Raw genomic sequence first — 10,740 nt, forward strand, 5'->3', positions numbered from 1 at the left:
GTAGGACCTTGACTTGGAACTTCTTTCCTTGCTTCTACTCTTGTAGAATTTGTTGAAGTTCTTCACCATTAGGCTCAATTCTTCATTGAAGGTTTGTTTCTCACTTGATGATGTGGGAGCTTCACATGAGGCTTTGTAAGCACCACTTGACTTGTTGTGCAGCTCCTCCTTATCCTTGAGTGACATCTCATGAGCAACAATTCTTCCGATGACCTCCGTTGGCTTGAGATTCTTGTAGTTGGGCATCATTTGGATCAATGTGCATACGGTATCATATTTTCCATCCAAGGCTCTTAGGATCTTCTTGATGATGAATTTGTCGGTCATCTCTTCACTTCCTAAGCCGGCAATCTCATTTGTGATGAGAGCAAGCCTAGAGTACATTTCAGCGACGCCTTCACCATCCTTCATCTTGAACTTGTCAAGTTGACTTTGAAGCACATCCAATTTGGATTCCTTGACGGAGTCGGTACCTTCGTGCATATCAATCAAAGTGTCCCAAATTTCCTTTGCATTCTCAAGACGGCTGATTTTGTTGAATTCTTCGGGGCACAATCCGTTGAAGAGGATATCACAAGCTTGAGCGTTGTATTGCAGCATCTTCAACTCTTCCATGCTAGCTTCACGGTTTGGTTCTCTCCCATCAAAGAATTCACCTTGCAAGCCAATACACACAATAGCCCAAACGGCGGGGTTATGTCCGAGAATATGCATTTTCATCTTATGCTTCCAACTAGCAAAATTAGTACCATCAAAGTAAGGACCTCTACGGTGGTAGTTTCCCTCGCTAGACGCCATACTCTCCTAGGTTGTGAAACCAAGGCTATGACCACCAAAATCTATGGAAATCAAAGCAAATGGAGACCAAAGCTCGGATACCACTTGTAGGATCTTGAAGTATGTCTAGAGGGGGGGGGGTGATTAGACTACTTGACCAAATAAAAACTTAACCTTTTCCCAATTTTAGTCTTTGGCAGATTTTAGCAAACTTAGCACAAGTCAAGCAATCTTAACACAATTCAAGCAAGCATGCAAAGAGTATATGAGCAGCGGAAAATAAAGCATGCAACTTGCAAGAATGTAAAGGGAAGGGTTTGGAGATTTCAAACGCAATTTGGAGACACAGTGATTTTTGAGCCGTGGTTCCGATAGGTGGTGCTATCGTACATCCACGTTGATGGAGACTTCAACCCATGAAGGGTAACGGCTGCGCGAGTCCACGGAGGGCTCCACCCAAGAAGGGTCCACGAAGAAGCAACCTTGTCTATCCCACCATGGCCGTCGCCCACGAAGGACTTGCCTCACTAGCGGTAGATCTTCACGAAGTAGGCGATCTCCTTGCCCTTACAAACTCCTTGGTTCAACTCCACAATCTTGTCGGAGGCTCCCAAGTGACACCTAGCCAATCTAGGAGACACCACTCTCCAAGAAGTAACAAATGGTGTGTTGATGATGAACTCCTTGCTCTTGTGCTTCAAATGATAGTCTCCCCAACACTCAACTCTCTCTCACAGGATTTGGATTTGGTGGAAAGAAGATTTGAGTGGAAAGCAACTTGGGGAAGGCTAGAGATCAAGATTCATATGGTAGGAATGGAATATCTTGGTCTCAACACATGAGTAGGTGGTTCTCTCTCAGAAATGGTAAGTTGGAAGTGTAGGTTTGTTCTGATGGCTCTCTCCACGAATGAAGAGGAGGTGGAGGGGTATATATAGCCTCCACACAAAATCTAACCGTTACACACAATTTACCAATCTCGGTGGGACCGAATCAACAAACTCGGTCAGACCGATTTAGTAAACCTAGTGACCGTTAGGGTTTTCGGTGGGACCGACATGCAACTCGGTAGGACCGATATGGTTAGGTTAGGGCATAACGTAATCTCGGTGAGACCGATTACACAAACTCGGTGAGACCGATTTTGGTAATAAGCTAACCAGAGAGTTGGTCAGGTAAACTCGGTGGGACCGGTTCGCTCTTTTCGGTGAGACCGAAATGTTACGAAAAGGAAACAGAGAGTTTACATTGCAATCTCGGTGGGACCGATCGCTCATCTCGGTGAGACCGAAACGTTACGAAGGGAAACAGAGAGATTACAATCCCATCTCGGTGAGACCGAGATCCCTATCGGTGAGACCGATTTGCCTAGGGTTTGTGGCAGTGGCTATGACATCTGAACTCGGTGGCGCTGGATAGAAAGAATCGGTGGGGCCGAGTTTGACTTTAGGTTTAGGTCATATGTGGATGTGGGAAAGTAGTTGAGGGTTTTGGAGCATATCACTAAGCACTATGAAGCAAGAAACTCATTAAGCAACACCTCATCCCTCCTTGATAGTATTGGTTTTTCCTATAGACTCAATGTGATCTTGGATCACTAAAATATAAAATGTAGAGTCTTGAGCTTGAAGCTTGAGCCAATCCTTTTATCCTTAGCATTTTGAGGGATCCACTTTTCTCATCCATGCCATGCCATTCATTGAGCTTTCCTGAAATATTTGTCTTGGAATAGTATTAGCTCAATGAGCTATATGTTGTTAGGAATTACCAAAACCACCTAGGGATAGTTGCACTTTCAAACACCCTACAGAAATTTGTTGAACCAATAAGCCAGAAGCAATCCCAAACACTTGGGCGACAACAACTGCAACAAATTAAAATTGGAAATCAGCATCAGCAGGAGCTTGATTAGAGTACATATATTGAGTGCCAAGACTGCCAAGGGATTGTATTGGGATATGAAAAGGGAGAAGAATCTGGGTGACCAGATAGAGCATATGTAGGTAACTGACCTCCACCATCCGTCTTGAGGCGCACCCCCACTCCATTAATGCATTAATGTTCTGTAGAAACAGCTTCTTGCGCACTACATCCGCATCAATCTCTGTCTATGCATGATTTGAAACTGAAGCGTAATTGTGTGTTTGAAGTCTAAACAGAGCGACTTCCAAAAGATGAGGTGCCATTACCCGTTTTCTACCTCCCCGGCAGATCTCCCGACGGCTGGATCGACCGGTTCGGATTCCCTCGCATGGGGTTGGATCCACTCGCGCCTTGGTTGGATCCCACTGCAGGCCGCCTCTGTGTGTGTGTGTCTCAGAGGGTCATTCGCGATTTTGGGCTGAGCATGGAGGCCCAATCAACCACAGGGTTCCAACAAAGCCACGAGATGATACCTGATCAACAAAGCCTTGTTTGCGATGGCGTTGTGTTGGTGTGTTGTGTGTTCCGTTGTTACCTGATACTCTGTGCTTGGTGGTTGCTTTATTTATAAAGCGAGGCGAAATCCTTTTTCGGTAAAGCCACGAGATGATCGAATGTTTCTCTTTGCACCAAACATTCAACACAGCCCCCATCTCTTTTAGCTGCCCTTACGGGTTGTAGCCCATTTCAAGGTAAACACAGCATCAAGAGATGATCGAATGATTAGGATTGTCTAGGAGACTAAATCAAATGGTCAGGAATGCTCAATTCGTGAGAGGGGAGGGATTAGGTACGGTTTTTCTGTTCTTAACTAGATCATGATTGGTGCACGTTGCCGCGCCCGTCAATTTCAGCGATGGAACAATAGATAAATTGCAAAAAGCAAACATATACATGGATGTTTGCAGCCAAGAAAATAAATTCTCATGACGGATATTTATTTGGCAAGTCAGAACATATTAATGTATCCTGCTAAAAAATAAAAATAAATCATGGATGAAGATATTTTTTTGTTTGTCATGGATGAGTTTTACATTTTTAGTAATGGGAGAATCTTAAATCTGGTCACTTCTTAATAAGTTTTTGAATGATTGGGCTAGTTGTTAGTCTTTTATCACAGTTGGCCTTGATTTCAAAATAGGCACATGTGCTTCACGTGGAGAGAGGCACAAATAATCATGAAGCATCAAATTTTATAGGATAAGTTGCATATCGTCATCTGAAAAGACCAAGATACGGAATATGACAGTTTAGAAACATGGATGTGTGAGAGTTTGTCCATGCCAAACCCGTCTATCCAGATTCCAGAAGCAAACATAGAAATATTTGAGAAAATTTGGCCGATGGAAACATGGCTTCACATAGGTAGTCAGGCTAATTTATGTAAAGTTAAAACTAATGCACTCACATAATTGTTTCATTTCACATTATCTTTGTATACGAGAATAAAAAAATGGCATATCTCTTTTTTCTTGCCAAGTGTCGACTATGCCCTAGATATATGACCTCAAGCCTCTCGACGATGTGCTTTATTAAGTTGTCCATCTTCCCATATGCAAGCTCCACACTCTGCAGCTCGAGCGGTATAAGGAGAGCCACACATCTAGTTCATTTTGATTCACAACAACATATATGAATCAAGTTACAACATAGAATGCAGCTAATCAAAGAAAAATAGTTATAGCTAGTGCAAGGGATTAATTTCTTAACACAAAATCTAAACATCAATTCTTTCTTATGAATTCAATAATAAAGTTGTGCCTATATGCATCAATGGAGAAAGTAAATGCTAGAAAAAAGTAATAGGCTTCATGCACATACAACAGTAGCATTGTCTTCCTCTTCTATGGACAAAGAGAATTAGATCCCGATGGAATTATAATCTCTACTAGTCAGGCATAACCCTAGTCTAGCAAAACTACCCTTGTAAGGATGCCAATTCGAACAACAGTTGCCAAAATGAAAGTACGCAACCAAACTATTACAAACCACAATATCAGTTACAGAGATAATGGTAAAAGTAGAAGCGGTGATGAAAAGTATTGACAATATGTTCAAGGGTATAAATAATGTCTGGTAGTCGCATTCTTTATTAACGATGCATGTTATAAGATTTATAAAATCTTAAATAATCTAAAATTCCCAAGATATAAGTCTGTAAGTGCGTTGATACCCATCTTTTGCTAGATCCAATACTGACACCCCAACCTATTTTAGAATGAAAAACAATTGTGCATGGATGGCAGATGACATAAATCAGACAAATAATCAATGGGCCATCTTGGCAGATCTAAACCCTAAACCCTAAATCCTTGCATCATGGATTCACAAGAACCGGCTCAGTTTAGGGTTGCCAAGTGGTCTCAACATTCCTCTGCCCTGGTTCTCGAGCGAGGTAGGATCCGGCTGCAGCGCCCCTTTTGGTTCCGGCATCAGCGGTGTAGCGCCGCGACCGGTCTGAGAGAGAAGCTCCTCCATGTTGCATCTTGAGGGTGTGAGAAGGATGATGGTGGTGGCTGGGCGAAGACGAGGCGTCGTTCCATGGATGGGGATTTCGGCGGTGGCTACGCAATTGCCAGGTCGCGCGAGACAAGATGACAGGGTGAGGGAGGCGAATGGAGGCTGTTACACGTACGGGAGGCTGTTACAAGCCCCCTGTAGGCCTAATTGAATCCCAGACGGCCGAAAAAGCCACCAGAGCAGCGGCCCAAGAAGGTTGAAGCTTGTTAAGATCGACAGAAACCTGGACGTGTGATTAAGAGCCAATCTAATGGCCAAGAATGCCCAAAAGGTCAATCCAGCGGATGCAAACACTAAGGACCTGGGAGGGCAGGAAAAGTGCTCAGTTTTAATATCTCTAAATGTTATTTGCTATAGTGGTTCCATTCTGTACTCCTCACACACGAAAAAAGTAAAGTCCACCGAGCGCATGGTTATTCTTGTGCATTGCATCAAGCACATGATATGCACATGGCTAAGGAAATCAAAGCCTGATTGGTTTAAACAAAACAAGCGACAAGAATAGTTAACCAGGAACATAGGCTGCCGCCCTTGCCATTCTTTCCATCATCGAAACTCCCTCTCTCTCTTACCTGTCGCTCGTCAGCACATGGAACACCGCTAAAATCTTCTCCATAAAAGATGTTTTGTGTTAGACTTTATTCCTGCAGAACAAAAATCAAATCAACAATCTATTGATTTGTTTAAATAGGTACCATGGAATAAAGGGGGTATCGAACCTTAAAACTGAACCCATGGACATACTGATCACCGTGGTACATAACCGATCACAGAGATCTCACCGTGGACACACTGGAGCCTCGCCGTGGTCACCCTGAGAACGGATCCTTCCCGCTGTCTCAACGCCAGCGCCTCTGAACCGCATGGAGGAGCTCCTTGCATCATGGATTCACAAGAACCAGCTCGGTTTAGAGTTGTCAGGTGGTCTCAACATAGCTTCGCCCTGGTTCTCGAGCGAGGTAGGATCCGTCTGCAGCGCCCCTTCTGGTTCCGGCATCAGCGGTGCAGCACCGCGACCGGTCTGAGAGAGAAGCTCCTCCATGTTGCATCTTGAGGGTGTGAGAAGGATGATGGTGGCGGCTGGGCGAAGACGAGGCGTCGTTCCATGGATGGGGCTTTCGGCGGTGGCTACGCAATTGCCAGGACGCGATAGACAAGAGGACAGGGTGAGGGGGGCAAATGGAGGTTGTTACACGTACGGGAGGCTGTTACAGGCCCCGGTAGGCCTAATTGAATCCCAGACGTCCGAAAAAACCACCAGAGCAGCGACCCAAGAAGGTTGAAGCTTGTTAAGATCGTCAGAAACCTGGACGTGCGATTAAGAGCCAATCTAATGGCCAAGAATGCCCAAAAGGTCAATCCAACGGATGCAAACGCTAAGGACCTGGGAGAGCAGGAAAAGTGCTCAGTTTTAATATCTCTAAATAAGTGTGGCAGTTTTGATTTAAGATCATCTTTACTAAACTGACAAGAGATTACAATCTAGTTGAATGGTTCTAATCAGAATTTTAGAAATTACATCAAAGCATGTAAAAGAAGAAATGCTAAGAGCTTCATTAGGGCAACGGTGCGCCGCCCAGTTTGCTTCACGACGAATCCAAAGAAGCCTCAAACCCTAGAAAGACTTAGACATCTGCTTGATTTTCTTATCATATGTGCATCATTGAGTCGGAGGGCACCCGAGTCATGCCACGGGTAGACTAGAGTAGAGCAATTCATCTGCACAATGACCCGTTGGTCTCTCATTCTCATAGTTGCATCAATAATGGATCATCGATGCCCTTATGCTGACTCATATATGCCTCAATAAAGGTACAAAGGCGGTCCATAAAGACATAGATGTAACAACATGAGACCGACGCTCCAATTGCCTTTCATGTTTCCGTGATAGCCGCATTAATTATTTGTTTGTTGCATTCATCATCTGCATTGCATCGGAACTTCGTTCCCGTCTTTTTTCAAAAGTTGCATCCGTTCGTAGTTGCAGGTTCTCCCCGTTGCCTTGCATTGACTATCTCGAGACCAACCAAACTTGCACGCGCCCGTGGCATGCGTTTCGATACCAACCACATTTGTTCACATTATATTGACATTTAAAAAAAATCATGAACATATTTTTTGCAACCCGTGAAACCTTTTTAAAATGCCACGTACATGTTTTTGAATGGTAGCAAACCTCTTTATAAACTTATGCAAACATTTGTTACATTGTATAAACTTGTTTTGAAATACCATGAACATTTAAAAAAATGTCATGACAGTTTTATGGATGGTAAAAACTATTTTCTAGTAACTTTTTTTTGCATTCTATAAACATTTTTATAAAATATCACGATCAGTTTTTAAATTGTGAACATTTTTTAAAATGTCACAATTTTTTGGGATGGTATGAAATATTTTTTTAACTAAGCAAACGTAGGTGGTACATTGTTCAACTTTTTTGTACCATGATTGTTTTTTTTAACATGTGAATAATTTCTAAATGTGAGGAAAAAATTTATGAATGATACAAAACATTTTAAAGTACAAACAAATGTTTTACACCGTGTTAAGTATTTTATAATGCACATTGTACATTTTAAAAATTCAAATAAATTAATTTTCAAAGTATATGTAATTAGAATATTTTTTAAATATATTTAACAAATTAATATTCATGCTTATGTGTGCATATGTGATTATGGGCTGGCCCATTTAGGATGAGGGGATACGCCATCTCGCTATAAGCGAGTGGCCATCCTATGTGGCGCATTTAGCGCCAGATCTCCTCTGCGGCGCTCATGCAAAGGCTTACCGGGCCTGGCCCAACAAAAGGTGGTCGCTCGGGGCGCTATTCACTCAGGATCCTAATGGGCATACCTACTGGCAATTATGCTCAAGATGGGATTCCGAGAGAGATGGGTAAGCATTGTCATGAGTTTGGTGACTACTATAATAGCAAGAAGCTTGAGGAGTATTAACCGCATGAGAAATCAGACAAGGGGACCCAATATCCCTATACTTGTTTTTGTTAGCGGCAGAGGGCCTGTTGTGCCTCCTAAAATCAAGGTGAGTCATCCAGTTTGAGTGGTTTCAAGAGGTACAATCAGTGCCACTAGTAAATCATCTTTTATTCGTTGATGATGGTGTTTTTCAAAGCAACTAGTGTGGGTGCTAATGAGGTGAACATGTTCTGGATACATATTGTCAGGCAACAAGACAACATATAAATTATAATAAATCATCAATCTTCTTCAGCAAAGGGGTCCCAGGGAATACCCGCAATGAGATCAAGACCATACTGCAAGTGCCAAATGAGACGTTTAACAAAAATTATTTGCGGATGCCATCCGACACTAGAAGCTCTAAGAACGGAGAATTCAAATATCTTAAAGATCGCCTATGGAGTAAGATACATGGATGGATAGCGAACATCATGTCCACAGTAGGGAAGGAAGTCCTAGTGAAAGCAATTGCACATGCAGTGCCTCTTTAGTCTATGTCCTGTTTTAAACTACCATGAGGCTTATTTGAACTTGCTGATCAGAAAATTCTGGTGGGGAAGTAAAGAAGGCAAGCACAAAACATACTAGGTTTCTAGAAAACAATGACGCAACCGAAAGGCATGACGGACTTGGTTTCAAGGATCTTGAGCTATTCAATACGACTATGTTGGCCAGACAGGCTTGACGCTTGTTACAATCACTAGAGTCACTTTGTGCTTAACTTCTAAAAAACATATATTATCCAAACAGTACTATTTTGAGTGCAACTCTTGGCGGTCACCTAAGTCAGTTGTGGAGGGCATTGATAGAGGGTCGTGATACTCTGAGATTGGGCCTGATTAAGCGCATTTGTAATGGTGTAACCACACGAATATGAGATGAGAACTAGTTACCTAGGGTAGAGATGATGAGACCCTATGGGTGTATCACCCAAGGCCCCCCCTGTTTTAGTCTCGGAACTAATTGACGCTACTTCAACATAATGGAACAAGCATAGGGTGGAAGAAGTGTTCATGCAAATGGATGTCCCTGTCATACTCGGGATACCCTTGTGTATAAGGAATATCTTTGATTTTTGGAGCTGGAGCTATGAAAACAATGGAAAATTTTCGGTAAAATCGGCTTACAGGATGTTAGTGTCAACAACACAGTGGAGGGAGACGTGGTTGGAGAACATGGATGGCCCCTCTAGCTCGGTTGCTGATGAGAGTGCATGGAAAAACTTTTGGAAAACTCGAGTTTTGGGAAAGGTCCGTATGTTCTTGTGGCATTTATCAAAACACTCAATTCCTACAAACGATGTAAGGGCCCAAAGGCACATGCCAGACTCAAGTTCTTGCGCAATGTGCGGGTCTCCAGACTCTTGGAGCCATTCGTTACTGGAGTGCACTAGGTCACGGTGCACCTGGGCACTTGTTGACAATGATCTGTCCCAAACTCTTATTGCCACAACTGAACCAAATGCCAAGCAATGGATTTTTACACTAATGGAGTTCTATCACATGATATGTTTGTGAAGCTTTCGGTCACTCTATGGGCGATTTGAGGGTGAGATGCAAGGCTCTCAATGAAGGTAGATGCGATTCCTTCATCCCGGCTGATTTGAGGGGTATATTTCAAAGCCCACAAACAATACATTCCTTGATAGACAGATTCATTGATGAGCTAGATGCGATTAATGAAAACCATCAAAATGAAAGGCATGGGTCAATGGACATGACCCATCACATGTGTCCAAAGGCTCCACCACCGGGTTTTGCAAAAATACACGTGGACCGCCGCGTTGGAAGGGGAAGGGGAGGAGCAGTAGCAGCAGTTTGCAGGGATAGTACCGGCGCATACTTGGGCAGTTTTGTACTCGTAATAGCGGGAGTTGATGATCCATCAACACTATAGGTGATTGCGTGCCGGGAGGCAATTGCACTAGCAGAAGATCTCCACGTACAACATTTTGTCATCGCATGAGACGCAAAAAAAATAAGTGAAGATATCTACAAGGGCAATCGAGGCAACTATGGAGCTACCATTAGTGAGATTAGACTTCAAGCAGTTTTATTTTGATGTAATTTTCATTTTCGCAGGTCGTGCTTCCAATTGAGATGCACACAGTTTAGCCAAGTCCTCTCTCTCTCTCTCTCTCTCTCTCTCTCTCTCTCTCTCTCTCTCTCTCTCTCTCTCTCTCTCTCTCTCTCTCTCTCTCTCTCTCAGGGGCGTCATGTCTGGCTTGGGCAACCTCATGACCCGAACTGTATACCACAGCCCGTGGTTTTGATGAATAAGAGCTTGTTCACCCCAAAAAATCAGCCGGGATGCAATATTGGTAGGTTAGCTCAACCGTTGACTGTTTTACCACAGTAAAAACATGAATCTAAAAAGTTCGTAAAAACCATAATGTTTTTTAAAAATCACATGTTTGAAAAAAGTTCATTGATTTTTTTAGATTCATCAATTTTGAAAAAAAATCATGGATTTGAAAAAGTTCACCAATTTTGAAAAGAAGTTCATCGATTTGAAAAAAGTTCATCAAATTTGAAAA

Source organism: Triticum aestivum, chromosome 1B, assembly GCF_018294505.1.
Source record: "Triticum aestivum cultivar Chinese Spring chromosome 1B, IWGSC CS RefSeq v2.1, whole genome shotgun sequence".
Lineage (NCBI taxonomy): Eukaryota > Viridiplantae > Streptophyta > Magnoliopsida > Poales > Poaceae > Triticum > Triticum aestivum.